The sequence below is a fragment of the Arachis hypogaea genome, chromosome 13 (assembly GCF_003086295.3).
Source record: "Arachis hypogaea cultivar Tifrunner chromosome 13, arahy.Tifrunner.gnm2.J5K5, whole genome shotgun sequence".
Lineage (NCBI taxonomy): Eukaryota > Viridiplantae > Streptophyta > Magnoliopsida > Fabales > Fabaceae > Arachis > Arachis hypogaea.
In genome coordinates, this window is record NC_092048.1 from 62,606,467 (window position 1) to 62,624,472 (window position 18,006).

The following is an 18,006-nucleotide window of genomic DNA, read 5'->3' on the forward strand; positions in this document are numbered from 1 at the left end:
ATTCAGAGTATCAATCTCAAGAACTCCTTTCTTCTGAGTTATCTCATTATTCACAGGATTTCTTTCAGAAGTGTACATGAACTGGTCATTTGCAACCATTTCAATGAGTTCCTAGGCTTCTGCAGGCGTCTTCTTCAGATGAAGAGATCCGCCAGCAGAGTGGTCCAATGACATCTTGGACAATTCAAACAGACCATTATAAAATATGCATAGGATGCTCGATTCTGAAAGCATGTTAGAAGGACACCTTCTAATCAATTGCTTGTATCTTTCCCAAGCTTCATAGAGGAATTCACCTTCTTTCTGTCTGAAGGTTTGGACTTCCACTCTAAGCTTGCTCAACTTTTGAGGTGGAAAGAATTTGGCCAAGAAAGCATTGACCAACTTTTCCCAAGAGTTCAGGCTCTCTTTAGGTTGTGAGTCCAACCATGTCCTAGCTCTGTCTCTTACAACAAAAGGAAAAAGCATAAGTCTGTAGACCTCGGGGTCAACCACATTGTTCTTAACAGTGTCACAGTTTTGCAAGAATTCAGCTAAGAACTGATGAGGATCTTCCAATGGAAGTCTATAAAACTTGCAATTCTGCTGCATTAGAGAAACTAATTGAGGCTTCAGCTCAAAGTTATTTGCTCCAATTGCAGGACTTGAGATGCTCCTTCCACAGAAGTCAGAAGATGGTGCAATAAAGTCACCAAGCATCTTCCTTGCATCTCCACCATTGTTATTATTTTTGGCTGCCATAACTACTTCTTTTTCAAAAATTTCTATTTGGTCCTCTCCAGAGTGTTGTGCTTTAGCTTCTCTTAGCTTCCTCTTTAGAGTCCTTTCAGGTTCAGGATCAGCTTCAACAAGAATATTCTTATCCTTGTTACTGCTCATATGAAAAAGAAGAGAACAGAGAAGAAGAGGAATCCTCTATGTCATAGTATATAGATTCCTTTATGTGAGTAGAAGAATAGAAGAATGAGGTAGAGATAGAATGAGAAGAATTTGAACACAGAGAGAGGGAGAGGGTTCGAATTATAAGAAGAAGAGAAGTGTTAGTAAATAAATAAAATAAATAGAAAGAGATGAGAGAGAGAGAAAATTTGAATAATAATTAAAAGAAAAGAAAAATATTTTTGTTTTTATTTTAATTGTTAGTTAGAATTCGAAATTTAAGAAGAGAAATAAAATTAAATTAAAATTTAAAACAATTAGTTAATTAAAAGGAATTTTGAAAAAGTTGTTAGTGGTTTTCGAAAATTAGATAGTGAAAAGTAGTTAGGTAGTTTTGAAAAAGATAAGAAATATTAAAACAAACAAAAAGTTTAATTAGTTAATTGAAAAAGATTTGAAAATCAATTTTGAAAAGATAAGAGGTTAGAAAAGGATTTTGAAATCAAATTTTGAAAAAGGTATGATTGAAAATCATTTTTGAAAAAGATTTGAAAAGGAAATTAAAAAGATTTGATTTTGGAAATTAAAGTTGATTACTTGACTAACAAGAGACTAAAAAGATATGATTCTAGAATTTAAAGATTGAACCTTTCTTAATAGGCAAGTAGCAACTTGAAATTTTTGACTCAAAACATTAAATGTTAGCAATAATTTCGAAAATATGAAATAAGAATAAGAAAAAGATTTTGAAAATTAATTTTGAAGAATTTTCAAAAAACATGAAGGAATGATTTGATTTTGAAAAAGATTTGAAAAGATAGAATTTTTAATTTGAAAATTTGACTTGACTAATAAGAAACAACCAAATTTTAAAATTTTTTGAATAAGTCAACCCAAAATTTCGAAATTTATGAGTAAAATAAGGGAAAGATATTATTTTTAATTTTTGAATTTTTAATGAGGAGAGAGAAAAACAACAAAATGACACAAGACATAAAAATTTAAGATTAAAACAAATAATGCATGCAAGAACACTTTGAATGTCAAGATGAACACCAAGAACACTTTGAAGATCAAGATGAACATCAAGAATTTATTTTTGAAAATTTTTAAGACAAGAAAAACATACAAGACACCAAACTTAAAAATTTTTAAACTTTAGACACTAATAATTCAAGAATGCATATGACAAACAAGAAAAGATACAAAACAAGAAAATGGAAAGATCAAATAAGGAAAATCATCAAGAACAACTTGAAGATCAATGAAAAACACAATGCATATATTTTCGAAAATTAAAGAAAAATTAAAACATGCAATTGACACCAAACTTAAAATCTGACACTAGGCTCAAACAAGAAACACAAAATTTTTTGGTTTTTATGATTTTATTAATTTTTTTGTAATTTTTCGAAGATTTTTTTGGAAAAAGAAAATAAAGAAATTCAAAATTTTTAATAAGAATTCCAGGATTCCGATAATGTTAGTTTAAAGCTTCGGTCCAAAAGATTAGATATGGCCAATGGCCAGCCAAGCTTCAGCATACAAATATAGACATGTCCTTTCTACAATGGAAAGTAGAAACCTCGGTCCAAAAGATTAGACATGGCTTAACAGCCAGCCAGGTTCCAACATATCTCATGAATCTCTAGAATTCATTCTTAAAAACTCTGAAGAACACATTTTTTTGAATTTTTCGAAAACACATATATTTTTTTTGAAAACTAATTTTTTTATATATTTTTTTAATTTTTTCGAAAATAAAAATAAAAAGCTTAAACATAAAATAAAATTACCTAATCTAAGCAACAAGATGAACCGTTAGTTGTCCAAACTCGAACAATCCCCGGCAACGGCACCAAAAACTTGGTGTGGGTAATCGTGATTCACACTTTTCACATCTCCGCACAACTAACCAACAAGTGCACTGGGTCGTCCATGTAATAAACCTTACGTGAGTAAGGGTCGATCCCACGGAGACTATCGGCTTGAAGTAAGCTATGGTCATCTTGTAAATCTCAGACAGGCGGATTCAAGTGGTTATGAGTATTGATAATTAAAATATAAATAAAACATAAAATAAAATAAAGGTACTTATGTAATTCATTGGTGGAAATTTCAGATAAGCATATGGAGATGCTTTGTTGCTTCTGAACCTCGGCTTTCCTATTGCCTTCTTCCAACCATGTGTGCTCCCTTCCATGGCAAGCTGTAAGATCCTCTCGAAATACCACAGACAAGGTTTAGACTTTCCGGATCCCAGGAATGCTGCAAATAATTCTAGCCTATACCACGAAGATACTAATGTCACGGACTCGGTTCGTGTATTAGATACCCAGAGAATATACTCCGACTGTCGTCCAATGACTACGTTGAACATCATGTAGACCGCTTGTGGTTGTCAGGCACGCGAATCTTGGTTAAGCGAGTAATGAAGATAGTAGGTGATTGTCATGGGTCACCCCTTCATTCTGACTTAACTGAATTAAGTACAAGAGTATATCTTGGAGAAGAAGTAGGCATGAATTGAGAGAAAAACAATAGTACTTGCATTAATTCATGAAGAACAGTAGAGCTCCACACCTTAATCTATGGGGTGTAGAAACTCCACCGTAGAAAATACATAAATGAAAAAGGTCTAGGCATGGCCGTGAGGCCAGCCTCTAAACGTGAAAAGATGATCCAAGTTACATATGATCAAAATATCTCCCGATAAAAAATAAATCTCTAAAAGTAGTTTTTATACTAAACTAGTAATCTAGGGTTACAGAAAATGAGTAACTAAGTGCAGATAGTGCAGAAATCCATTTTGGGGCCCACTTGGTGTGTGCTTGGGCTGAGCATTGAAGCTTTTTCATGCTTAGGCTGTTCTTGGAGTTAAACGCCAGCTTTGGTGCCAGTTTGGGCATTTAACTCCAATTCTGGTGCCAGTTTGGGCGTTTTACGCCAGAATGTTTTAGGCTGGCTTTGGACGCTAGTTTGGGCCATCAAATCTCGGGCAAAGTATGAACTATTATATATTTCTGGAAATCCCATGATGTCTACTTTTCAACAAAATTAAGAGTGCGCCAATTAAGTATCTTTAGCTCCAGAAAATCCACTTCGAGTGCAGGGAGGTCAGAATCCAGCAGCATCTGCAGTCCTTTTTCAGCTTCTGAATCAAATTTTTGCTCAGGTCCCTCAATTTCAGCCAGAAAATACCTGAAATCACATAAAAACACACAAACTCATAGTAAAGTCCAGAAATGTGATTTTTGAATAAAAACTAATAAAAATATAATAAAAAGTAACTAAATTATACTAAAAACTATGTAAAACAATGCCAAAAAGGGTATAAATTATCCACTCATCAGTACAGTATCAGTTCTTCTCCTTATTGAGGTCGGGTCAGGATTGGTGGTTATCCCAGGAATGACTTGAAGTCTTGAAAGGCTTTCTCGCACTCCAGAGTCCGCTCGAACTTCTTTCCTTTCCTTAGTATTTCATAGAAAGGAAGAGATCTTAGTGCTAATACGGCTAGAAATTTGGACAGGGCCGCTAGTCTTCCATTTAGCTGCTATACCTCTTTCACACAGGTCGGGCTTTTCATGTTGAGTATGGCTTGGTATTTCCCTGGGTTTGCCATAATGCCTCTCTGGGTAAGCATGAACACTAGAAATTTGCCGGCTTCTACTGCAAAGGTACATTTTGTGGGGTTTAGCCTCATCCCGTGCTTTCTTATGGTACCGAATACTTCAGCGAGGTCGGGCAGCAATGTTTCCTCTTTTTGGGTTTTTACTAGCATGTCGTCCACATAGACTTCCATCAGCTACCCAATGTGGGCGGCAAATACTTTGTTCATTAACCTCTGATATGTGGCCCCCGCGTTCTTTAGTCCAAACAGCATTATTACGTAGCAGTAGTTTGCTTTCGGGGTTAGGAACAAGGTTTTCTATTGTTCAGGTTGATTCATTCGGATCTGGTTATACCCTGAGTAGGCGTCTATGAAGGAAAGGTACTAGTATCCCGACAACGCGTCGACCAGGGTGTCGATGTTTGGGATGGGATAGGAGTCCGTTGGGCAGGCTTTATTGATGTTGGTGTAGTCTACACACATCCGCAATTTTTAATTTGGCTTTTTTACCAATACGACATTGGCCAGCCACAACGGGTACTTAACCTCCCTTGTGAACCCTGCCTCTAGCAATGCTTGCACCTGTTCCTCCACGACTTGTGATCACTCCGGGCCAAGCTTTCTACATTTTTGCTATAATTGTCGAGATCCGGGGTATACTGCTAGTTTGTGACACATTAAGCCGGGATCAATGCCGAGCATATCAGCGGCTTTCCAGGTGAAGAAGTCGGAATTCTCCCTTAAGAGCTTTACTAGCAGCTCTTTTAGATTTCCTCTCAAGTTTTCTCCTATACTTGTTGTTTTGTCTGGGGTGTCTCCGACTTGTACTTCCTCAGTTTTGCCTTCTGGCTGAGGACGGAGTTCGTCGCGAGCCCAGGCTCCTCCGAGTTCAATGGCATTGGCCTCTTTTCCTCCTGGGTCACCCTTAAGGTTCAGACTTTCATTGTAGCAGCGTTGCGCAAGCTTTTAGTCTACTTTGATAGTGGCTATACCTTCCGGAGTTGGGAACTTCATGCATAAGTGTGGAGTGGAGACTACTGCGGTAAGCTGGTTTAAGGTTGTCAGTCCTATAAGGGCGTTGTAGGCGGAGTTCACATCGACTATGATGTAGTCTATGCTTAGCATTCTGGACCGGGCTCCCTTCCCGATGGTGGTGCTAGTGGGATGTATCTGAGGGGTTGGATCAGAGTGTCTCCAAGCCGAATAGGCTGTTGGGATATGCTCTTAGCTCCTTTTCTTGTAGTTCAAGCTTATCGAAGGCAGATTTGAGTAGGATGTCTGCTGAGCTTCCTTGGTCAACCAATGTTCGGTGGAGGTTGGCATTGGCCAGTATGATTGTAATGACCACGGGATCATCATGCCCAAGGATGATGCCAGCGGCATCTTCCTTGGTGAAAGAAATGGTGCGGAGGTCGGGCGACCTACTCCCTTCTCCAACGTGGTATATTTCTTTAAGGTGTCTTTTGCGGGACGACTTTGAGACCTCTCCTCCTGTGAATCCTCCATTGATTATATGAACATGCCTTTTCGGGGTGTGAGTGGGGCATTCAGCTCGTCCTCTTTCTTTATCCCTCCTTCTCTTCTTTGGCTCGTTCGTCCTGTTGGCTAGGAATCAATCTAGTCTTCCTTCTCGATTCAATTTTTCTACGACATTCTTCCAATCGTAGCATTCGTTTGTGGGGTGCCCATAGGTTTTGTGGTATTCGCAATACTTGATCTGACTTCCTCCCCTTTTGTGCTTAATTGGACGGGGTGGTGGGATCTTTTATGTGTTGCATATCTCTCTGTAGACATCCATTAAAGATACCCAAAGAGGGGTATAGTTATGGTATTTCCTAGCCTTCTCTGCGGGTTGGTCCTCATTCTTTCTTGGCTCTTTGTCTTTGTCCTAGGAGGGGTAGGAGAACCCAGTTTTTGAGGTTTTTCCTAGTCGGGAGTTTTCTTCCATGTTGATGTATTTCTCTGCTCGTTCTTGCACTTCGTTCAAGGATGTGGGGTGTTTCTTAGATATGGAGTGGCTGAAGGGCCCTTCTCGTAGGCCGTTGATAAGTCCATGATAGCCGCTTCTATGGGGAGATTTTGTATTTCGAGGCACGCTTTATTGAATCTTTCCATGTAGTTTCGGAAGCTTTTCCGATCTCCCTGCTTGATTCCTAGTAGACTTGGAGCGTGTTTGGCTTTGTCTCTTTGAATGGATAACCTGGCTACGAATTTTTTAGCGAGGTCATCAAAGTTTGTGATTGGCCTTGGGGACAGGCTGTCGAACCACTTTATAGCCATTTTGGTGAGAGTAGTCGAGAAGGCCTTGTAGCGAGTTGCGTCTGAGGCATCCGTGAGATACATCCGACTCCTAAGGTTGTTGACATGATGGCTTGGATTGGATGTTCTGTCGTACGAGGTCATGTAGGGGCCTTTGAAGTCCTTTGAGACTTTATCCTTCATGATTTCTTTCGTGAATGGGTCTCGTTCTCTATGGGGACTGTCTTCACGATTGGATCGAGTAGTCCTAGCTTTGAGATCAGCTTCGAGTTTCTGGAGTTTTTCTTCTAGCTCTCTGCACCGTCTTGTTTCTCTTCGTAAGTCTTACTCGGCTTTCTGTTGTCTTTCAGCCTCTTCTTCAAGCTGTTTGAGGCGATCCTGTTGCTCACGGATGGCGTCTAGGATTTCCGTGTTTTGAGGCTGTTTGTCCCCTTTAAAGTGGTTTGCTTCTTTTTGTGATGGTGGTGTGACATCCGCATTTTTTGTTGGTTTACTGATGAATCCATATTTGATGATGATTTTTGGTTAGAATTGAATTGATTTTCATTACATAAACTCACACTTATTGCCTTGAATAGCATGCTTTTGAACTCTCCTCCCAAATTGTGCTTGATTGTGAAAATATGCTCTTTTGTACCTAATTTAATCCATTTTTATTATTCCATCTTCCTTCCATTCGATGCCTTGATGTTGTTTGTGAGTGATTCCAGGTGTACAAAGTAGGAATGGATTGGAGAAAATAGAAGAGGAGCATACAAAGTGGAAGAATCAAGAGAAATCAAAGGAGATGAGCTCAGAGACGTGTGCGTGCGCACACCTACCTGTGCGTACACATAGCTACCCAAGCAGAGCGCGTGGATCACCTAGTGTGCGTGCGCACGGGACTGGATTTTCGCCGAAGTGTGCGGACGCACACATCTGTGCGTCCGCACAGGTGTCCGCACATGACTTCATTAAAATTGCACGTGCCTCGTGATTTGGGGGCTTTGGAGGCCCATTTCTGAAGTCTTCTAACTCATATTGAAGGGGAAATGAGCAACACAAGATAGCATATCATTAGGATGGTTTTAGGAGTAGTATAGGAAGCTTTAGTTTTAGTTTTTCTCTAAGTTTTTCATCAACTCTACTAGGGTTTACATTAGGGTTTTACATTCAAGTTCCATTTCTATTTTTTATCTTGGATTTCTCTAGCTTTCATTGTAAGTATTCTCTTGTTATTACTCTTTATAGTTACATTGTCATTACTCTTTCTTCTAATTCAAGTTATAGTTCAATTTTGCTTCTCTCTTGCAATTTCAATTCCTTGTTGATGAATTTGATGTTTGATGTTAGTTTCATGCTTTCCTGTGTTGATCTTGTTGATTGAGGTTGATTATTGCTTTTACTTTCAAGCCTTTTCTCATTTCCTACATGTTTAAGCTTTTTGTCCACCAAGTGTTTGACAAAATGTCAAACATGATTTTAGGCTAAATTTTTTGTTCTTGGCTTGGGTAAAGTGAGAAATTGGGTTTCTAGAGTTGGAATGTCCAACATTTAGTTTCAATTCTTGGATTGTTAATTGTTCTTGTTCCCACTAACGCTAAGCTGTTGCTAAAGGCAATTAACAAGCAATTTAGGATTTGTGGGTTAAGGACTCTTATGCTCATTTAAGTTATCTTCCGATGTGAGGGTTGATCAAGTGAGACTAATCCATCATAATTGTCATAGTTGTGGTTCCAACAAGGAAAGAACCCTTAGCTCACTCCAAACCAAGTCTCTCTTTTATGTTTTTTTTAATGTTTCATACCTTTATATATTGATTTCTTTTATACTTTACTTGTTTATATTACATAGTCGGTTCTTTAATTTATTAATTAGTTCAAACATTACAATTTTGCATGTTCTTTTATTGCTTTATATGTTTATTTCTTCATTCACAAACCCTTGATCACTGCAACCGGATTGGCACACTCATTGTTCTAAAGTGCTCCTAAGGAGACGATTCGGGAGTTTAATACTCTCGGTTTTAATTTGGTTTTGCTTGTGACATATCTTTTGAATTTCCAATTTGATTGATCGAGGTTCCAATTGTTGGGTTAGGACTATACTTACAACGCTAATTCCATTTCGGATAACCGAGTTCCTAACCCACATATGCAATTGGGGTTTCCACACACCACCTCATACATCACATCATGTACCGTCTTCCAAGCCAGAGGTGTGGTCATTGTTAGGATGGTCGTTTGCCATGATCTTGGGATGACTTTCAGGTCCCCGGTAACGGCGCCAATGTTTTAAGGGTTACCTGAAATGTTGAGGTCGATCTCGGACGAGATCTTCTGGTCTGGTTAAGCCTGTTGTGTCCAACTTGCTAGAACTTGAGGTGCTGCTGGTCCTCGCTCACCGGAGGGTGGTGGTACCTGCAAGAGACTCTGATGCTTAAGTCAGTACGGGCTTTAAGCAGGTTTTTTGTTAAATTAGAGTATGAGTTATACCTGAGTGCTCCAGTGTATCTAAGTAGGCGGTGGCTCTTTGTTTAAGGCCTCTTTGGGCCTTAGTGGAGATCTTCCGAGCTTTTTGTGAAGAGGTCGATAGCGGGCTAACCTTTCATGAAGTCAGTCCATTTGTCTTCGGCCAACCCGACCCTATAGCTCGGACCAGTGTATGAACAGTAACCAAAAAGGTCTTACACGTTACTCTATGTCTTGGGTAATGGAAGTTAGAATTCAATTTGATTTAGTTCTAGTTAATGCTTCCTTCGAAAGATTTTTCTTTCTTCTCTCTCCTCTCTCTTGCTGTCAATCACGTTGATGAGCGGATAATTTATACGCTTTTTGGCATTGTTTTTAGTATGTTTTTAGTATGATTTAGTTAGTTTTTATTATATTTTTATTAGTTTTTAAATAAAAATTATATTTCTGGACTTTACTATGAGTTTGTGTGTTTTTCTGTAATTTCAGATATTTTTTGGCTGAAATTGAGGGAGCTGAGCAAAAGTCTGATTCAGGCTGAAAAAGGACTGCAGATGCTGTTGGATTCTGACCTCTTTGCACTCGAAATCGATTTTCTGGAGCTACAGGAGTCCAAATGGTGCACTCTTAATTGTGATGGAAAGTAGACTGGCGTTCAACGCCAGTTCCATGTTGCAGTTTGGTGTCAAACGCCAGAAACAGGTTACAGATTGGAGTTGAACGCCAGAAACAGGTTACAACCTGGTGTTCAACTCCAGAAACAGCCTAGGCACGTGAGAAGCTTAAGTCTCAGCCACAGCACACACCAAGTGGGCCCCAGAAGTGGATTTCTGCACCAATTATCTTAGTTTATTCATTTTCTGTAAACCTAGGTTACTAGTTTAGTATTTAAACAACTTTTAGAGATTTATTTTGCAACTCATGACATTTTAGATCTGAACTTTGTACTCTTTGACGGCAAGAGTCTCTGAACTCCGTTGTTAGAGGTGAGGAGCTCTACTGTGTTTCGATGAATTAATGCAACTATTTCTATTTTCTGTTTAAACACGCTTGTTTCTATCTAAGATGTTTATTCGCACTTCAATATGATGGATGTGATGATCTGTGACACTCATCATCATCCTCAACCTATGAACGCGTGCCTGACAACCACCTCCATTCTACCTTTGATTGAATGAATATCTCTTGGATTCCTTAATCAGAATCTTTGTGGTATAAGCTAGAATCCATTGGCAGCATTCTTGAGAATCTGGAAAGTCTAAACCTTATCTGTGGTATTCCAAGTAGGATTCAGGGATTGAATGACTGTGACGAGCTTCAAACTCACAAGGGTTGGGCGTAGTGACAGACGCAAAAGGATCAATGGATCCTATTCCAGCATGAGTGGGAACCAACAGATGATTATCCGTACGGTGACAGCGCACCTGGACCTTTTTCACTGAGAGGACGGATAGTAGCCATTGACAATGGTGATCCACCAACACACAGCTTGCCATAGGAGGAACCTTGCGTGCATGAAGAAGAAGATAGGGAGAAAGCATAGATTCAGAAGACAAAGCATCTCCAAAACTCCAACATATTCTCCATTACTGCAGAACAAGTATTTAATTCATGCTCTTTTATTCTTCGCAATTCATACTGATAATTATAATTGATTTCCTGACTAAGATTTACAAGATAACCATAGATTGCTTCAAACCAACAATCTCCGTGGGATCGATCCTTACTCACGTAAGGTATTACTTGGACGACCCAGTGCACTTGCTGGTTAGTGGTACGAGTTGTGAAAAGTGTGATTCACAATTCGTGCACCACACGTCAATCATCAGAGAAAAAGATAGAAGAAGATATCAGAAGAAAAAAGCTATGAAGAATAAAGGCTAAGGAAGATTCTTTACTCCAGAAGGAAAGATTTTGGAGAAAGGCTTCAAGATTTTTCACTACAAGAAAAAAGGCCTATGGCCACGCTTTTTTCTTGCCACGCTTCAAAAGCGTGGTAAAAAGTAGTCAATAGCCACTCTTTTATGAGGGTGTCGATAGATTAGAGATTTGGCCACTTTTTTTCCACGCTTCAAAAGCGTGGCGAAAAGGATCAACAACCACGCTTTTCTAAGGGTGGCAATTGATTAGAGAAACAGCCACATTTTTTTCTGCCACGCTTCAAAAGCGTGGCCATAGAGAGAAATAAGGACGTTTTAAAAGCGTGGCAACAGGGTTTCATTACGGCCACGCTTACAAAACGTGGCCATATCCTGGTACTCTTTTGGCACGCTTTAAAAGCGTGGCCAAAAGGTTTTTTTCTGCCACGCTTCAAAAGCGTGGCTGTAGAGAGATTAAAAGCGTCGCGAGAGGGTCCCCAACCCATTGACACTAACCCGGCCCCCAACCCGGTCCCCAACCCATTGACACTAACCCTAATTGAGTTGTTTCACTCTTCGTCTTTGTCACTCGAAACCACTCGCCTGGAAGAGCTCCTCTCATTCCCTTCGCCCTTCGCCCTTCGCCCTTCGCCTTCATCACTCGAAACCACTTCTTCTTCATCTTCTTAATCTTCATCTTCGTCTTCATACTCTTCTTCTCTTTCTTGTTTTTCTTTCGATCTTTCTGGATCTCTCTGTTCACCTTCGAGCTCCACCAAACATGGGCGACGGCAAGGTCAATCTCCCCGATGATCTCTTCTTCTCCAAGCCCTCCGATTCCAAAGGTCTAATCAATTTTCTGCTTCCAACACTTCTTTTTTTATTTTCTTGATTTTTTCTGTTGTTTTTACTTTTAGGGCTTTCCCTTTCAATTTTCATTTTCCCCTAATTCGTGGTTTTTTCTAATGCGATGCTGTGGACGTACGTGGATTTTTTCTGGAATGACAAAGCCACAAAGGTGCACTCTGTTTTGGTTATGACTCTGTTTTCCCCTCAATGAGCATTGTTTCAGTTTGGGCTAAAAACAGAAAACAAACCTAGAAGAAAGTCACATTGAATAAGATGTTGAGTCGAATGCAAGGTGTTTGGTTTTGGTTTTGGTTGATTGCCCTGTTATGAAATTAAAGCAACATTTTGTGCTATGTCTGTTGGTTTTGGTTGACTGCCCTGTTATGAAATTAGTGTAGCAAGTGGTATGTGACTTGAGGGAATAGAGGTCGTTTAAATGTGTATTACATTTGGAGGCAGGTTGAGAAAAAAAAGGACATGGCGTTCCCAGCAGCAGTTTTTATTCTTCCTGCAGGCACTCTTTTCATTCTCTTAGGCCTTATTGTTAATGCAATGCAGGTAATTAATTAAGATCCAATCTACAAATCGCATTGTTATATATCCAAAATATGTGTTGACTTTATTTAACTATTGTCTCAGCTGACTTCTTTAACTATAGCTTCATCTATAAAATATGTATCAAAACTTCTTCTTTGATGGATTTATGTCATGTTGATTTATATTCTGTTTTGGTGCCTGTCCTTTATCAGATTCAAGAATCTGACGAAGCAAGAAAGAAGTTTTCAAATGCTAAATCTATTTCATTCTCCCAATTTTTTGGAGATCAGAACAAAGTTGCAGACGTGGCTGCTCAAGCTACTTTGTCAAAGTTTTCAGTATGTATCTTTTCCATTAATGAATTACTCGTAATTTTCTGAATATACACATTCAGGTAGATAATAATAAGACATGCACATTGAAGACACAATTGTGTTCTAGGGAGCACAGTTTTCTTTTCAATTTCTTTCTGGCCATTGCAAATATAGTTCTCCAGTATTTTAGTGTTGAAATTCACCGTCCTAGTGTAAATTGAATAAGTTGGAATCCATTTGTTTGTGTTTTATGTTCAATTAGTTAAGCCATTTGCTATCAATATTGAGAAGCAAGCCATAAAGTTAATACATGAAAATGATGGATTTTGACATATAATACCAGAAACCCTTAATCATGTCAAAAAAAGGACAACAATGGCTAACTAAGGCCTGAATAGCTTTTATGCTTTATCAAAGTGCATTATTGTTTAATATAGTTAAGATGAGGTTTTACTTGTCCCATGGATTATCAAATTCTTAACCTAATATTTTTTATGAGATATTTACTTTTGCTTTTTGGATTTTGGTACACTAATATTTATTTATTTATTTGTTTCTTTCTCTTATTTGTGCTATCTTATGATGTAAACTAAGCATGTCCTCATGATAAAATCAAGAAAGAGGCAAAGGGTATCAACATTTATTCAATACAAACTAACTAAATATAATCTATCTATATGCACCTATTTACATGAATGCAATGGCTTAGTCAAAATAAATCAATCTCCAGGAATACATATGCAAGCACAAGGGCTAAGGCAATAGCAATCAAGCAAACCACAATTGGATTGAATCATTGAAAGAATTCACAAACTTGCAACAAAAGATGATTATAGGTGGAAACATGTAATTGAGCAATCGAACCTTCACCGGATGTGTATCCGCTCTAGTCACTCAAGTGTATGGGGTTGATTCACTCAATTCTCCCCTAATCATGCTTTCTAAGATTTGTTTTTCATCTAACAATCAACAATTACTTTATGCATGCATACAAATATCATGAGGACTTTCCCATAGGTTGTAATGGGGTTAGGGCCAAGGTAGGGTGCATATGGTTAAGTGAGCTAGAGATTTGAATCTTTGATCAACTTAAACTTCCCACCTAACCTATGACAAACTATATAATTCTAAATAAACCTAATTACCCATTCTTCACTTTTTCACACACTCATGAATTCTCTTTTGATCACCACACATATGCATTGACTTTTATTGAACTTCACTTTGGGGCATTTTGTCCCCTTTTTATTGCTTTTCTTTTTCTTTCCTTTCTATATATATATTCAAACTAAAATATATACAAGAATATCAATGCATACGGTTTACACATAATTAATACATGAGTATGTACCTAATTCCCATGATTTTCAACAACAATGTAAACACACTTTTATCTCTACCCAATGTTCCCAATTCTCCCAAAATTAAATAATGAACACTCTCACTAGTCTAAACTAATCAAAGATCCAAATTAAGGACATTTATTATTTTTCACTTAGGCTTGTAATGTGCTACAATTAAGAACAAATGGGTTAAGCATAGGCTCAAAATTGGCTAACAATGGAAGATAAAAGGTAGGCTATTTGGGTACGTGAGCTATTTGAACAATGGCCTCAATCATATAAATACATGTATACACAAGATAATGGACATAAAGAATCAAACAAATCAAAGATTACACTCATAGGAAGAGAGTAATGCACACAAGAATGAAAATAAGTGGTTATATGATGTAACCACACAATTAGGCGCAAAACTCTCATGCTTGTGTTCTTAGCTCAAAACATGATCCACAAAGTGTATTAATCAAGCAAGTTCTAAAAAAAAATTTTCAACCAATTGGAGTGGTGCTTTAGAAATGGAATTCCTGGAAGTTTTCATCATATTGACTAAGCTTATTCTAATGCAATGTTGTAATTTAGAAAATTTTAAAAAAAAAAGTTCCCTAGTTTACCCTTTGTCCAATCAAAACACATTTCTTATACAAAAGGGTCAACTAGGTTTTAACAATCCAAAATATTTTTCTAATCACAATCAAAAGCCAAAATGCAACATATATATGTATACTAAGTGTGTGCAACAACCAAAATAAGGGTATCCACAATAGCAAATATGTACACTAATCCCAAAATGATCTCAAAGATAAAGTGCAAGATAAAATAAAATAAAGTAGCAGAAACTAGAGATAGATGTCTGAAAGTTCACCACATAAATGCAATACACCGGTCATGAACGGTAACCTCCCCTCACTTTCGGATGAAGCATCATCCTCGATGCTACTGCTGAAGCTCGGGATGGGGGTCAACAGTCGCGCCGGGCTGTGGCTCAGGCTCAGGCTATGAATCCTCAAGAGGCTGCTGAACCTCTGTGGTGGCCTGTGTCTCTGGTGGTGCCTCCTGCTGAGTTGACTCCTCAACATGCTCCTCCTCCTGATCCTGCTCATCGGAGGCGGAAGATTCTGGGAGCGGAGGTAGCTCAATGCCCTGTGAAGCGAACACCTGGTCTATACGGTCGAGACGTCGCATGAGACGATGCTCACTGCGCTCCATGAAGCGAAACATGCGCTGTACCAACAGGTATGTGGGCTCAGGTGCTGGCGGTGATGGCAAAGGTGCTGCTGCTGCTGCTGAGGAGGAGGCGGGTCTAGCTGCCTCAACCACCACTCTCGCTCGAGAACGGCGGCTAGTCGGGGGCTTCTCGTGCACCCATCCACCCCATGGAATAGTAACCTCCTTGTCGTCGTCATTCGGGGGGTGGTGGTGTCACATTATCATCCTCCCACGGGACATCAGCCAGCTCACCCATTCTGGTAACCAGTGTCGGGAACGGTAACAGGCCACGAATATGCGCTCTCCACATGCTATGCCTGATCTACCGAGGGAAGTATACCTCCTTTCCCTCCATGACACAGCCGATCAGCACCAACATATCCATCAGGATCTTAGAGAAATGAGTAGTGGGCAAGACATAATGGGAAAATATCTGTTGCCAGGTCCTAGCCTCTTTAGACAAATAAGTGGATAACATCCCCTTGGGCTTCTTGTTGCCCGAATCCATCACCCAGGAGGCGTCTGGTGTGGCAATCACGCGCTTAAGCGCCTCATAGTCAAATGTCATAGAGAGGATGGCTACTTCTACCTGCTTGTAGGCACAAGTGTCAGCAGTACTAACTCTACAGAGCAATGCATCTCCAATAGCAGCCTCAGTAATCATAACCTCCCTACCCCGTAAGTGCACTGAATCCAGATTTGCGCGGAAGAAATTATATTAAAACTCCTTGACCCACGAGATGTTAATCTTTCCCAAATCCCTATTAACAAAATCAAAGCCCAATTCTAGAATGCGGGCGTTTATGGTACGTCTCACATCATTAGGAAGGTCCAGCTTCTTCTCAATGTTCAGATTCTTCTTCCGATAATTGGGGAAGCGAAGCTCACAGTAAAGGTTGGGAAATTTGATCAGTTTAGTGTATGGCAATAGCTGATTCTCGTTATCCACCTCATTCAGTGGATTCTTAGCATAGTTTGCATAAGGTGAAGGGGTAGAGGTTTTAGAGCGCTTCCTCTTCTTTAAGGTGGTAGCTATAGCTTTTCCTTTTTCCGACATCCTGAAAAACAGAGATGATACAATATAAGCAGCTAGCCAAGTAGATATACAGCACTCAAACTAAAGCATATTCATGAAGTGAAAGAAGAAGAGGGAATCCTCGGAATGCAAGCAACAAGATTCAGAATTCAAATCAAGTCACAAACCAAGAATTCAAACCACAATTGCATATTAGTTGTTCATTAAGCCTAAGAAACGTCATATTCAAAAGAATGATTAAAGGAGTTATGTTCAAAACAAAAGGAAGAAATCAGTCGGTTAATCAAGTCAGAGTTAGGAATTAGTCCAAAAATTAGTGATATGTGATGTGCGGAAAACGATCCGACACAAAACTCACCAGCAAGTGTACCGGGTCGCATCAAGTAATAAAACTCACGGGAGTGAGGTCGATCCCACAAGGATTGAAGGATTGAGCAACTTTAGTTTAGTGGTTGAATTAGTCAAGCAAACAAGTGTTGATTGTGTGAAATTATGTTGGCAGGAATTAAATTGCATAGAATGTAAAAGGGAGTGGGTGATTTGCAGGAAATTAAAGGGAACAAAAAAAAAAGAGCGGAATCTTAAAGAACAAGAAATTAAAATGGCAGAAACTTAGAACGCAAGAAATGTAAATTGCAGAATCTTAAAATGCAAGAAATGTAAATTGCTTGAATTATAAAGGGAATTGGGAAGTGGATTTGCAGAAATTAAACAAGGAAAAGTAAAATTCAACAAACGGAAATGTAACAGATGGATTCAACTAAACCGGATCTCAAATGACAATAGCAATAAGCTTGGTGTAGCAACGAAACAAGGAAATTGAAATGAAAACCAATAGATCTCAGGACCCAAGAGACTAGATAACCAAGTCTAGATCTCAATGCCTTCTTAGATCCAAATTGAGAATTCAATTGCAAGAAAAGTAAAGATCCAGCAGTAGAAGAAAAGAAGTTAAATCGCAAATTCTCAATGATGCAATAAATCAAAACAGAGAGATCTCAAGGTGAGATTGAAATAGAATTCCTTCAATTCTCAACACTCAAGACTCAGACAAAGTGTGTAGAAAAGAAAACAAAAGCAACCCAGAGGAAGAGAATTCAATTCTCCTTCCCAGGAACTCTCAAATTCTAAAAGCAACTACTAAGGTGAGCTCTCTACTGCAAGTATTAAAAATTCTAAAAAGGAAGCTCCCTTGAAACTTCAAATCCTAAGCTATTTATACACTTTCTTCAAATGATCATTAAGCCTTGAATTGGGCCTTTAGTCTTGATGGAATTGGGTTGATAGTAGCCTCCGTTGATTGCTCTTGGTGTTGGAAAGAAATCCATTAGTGAACCGGGCCATGAACCATTCACGTTTGAGTCAACGTTTGAGACAAACGTTGACTCAAACGTCCCTTGTGTGACATTATGCAGCTCGGCCAAGTTGCTGTCTTCCACGTTTGAGCCAACGTTTGAAGTCAAACGTGAGCTCAAACGTGGTTCCCCCATGCTACTCCTTTTGCCAACGTTTGGCCCAACGTTTGAGGCAAACGTTGGCGCAAACGTGGCTCACTCAATGCATCAAACAGAGGTGCTCTTCTTTACTTCTATGGCGCCAACGTTTGACCTCACGTTTGAGGCAAACGTTGGAGCAAACGTTGGTTTGCTCCAGGGGTACTT

General features: G+C 39.0%; 1 non-coding gene across 1 annotated transcript; it reads left to right on the top strand.

Moving 5' to 3' along the window:
• Positions 1–228: 228 nt before the first annotated feature.
• On the top strand, positions 229–336 carry LOC112739238 (small nucleolar RNA R71). The gene has a single exon (XR_003170175.1). It is a non-coding gene; the product is annotated as a small nucleolar RNA R71 (small nucleolar RNA).
• Positions 337–18,006: the final 17,670 nt, after the last annotated feature.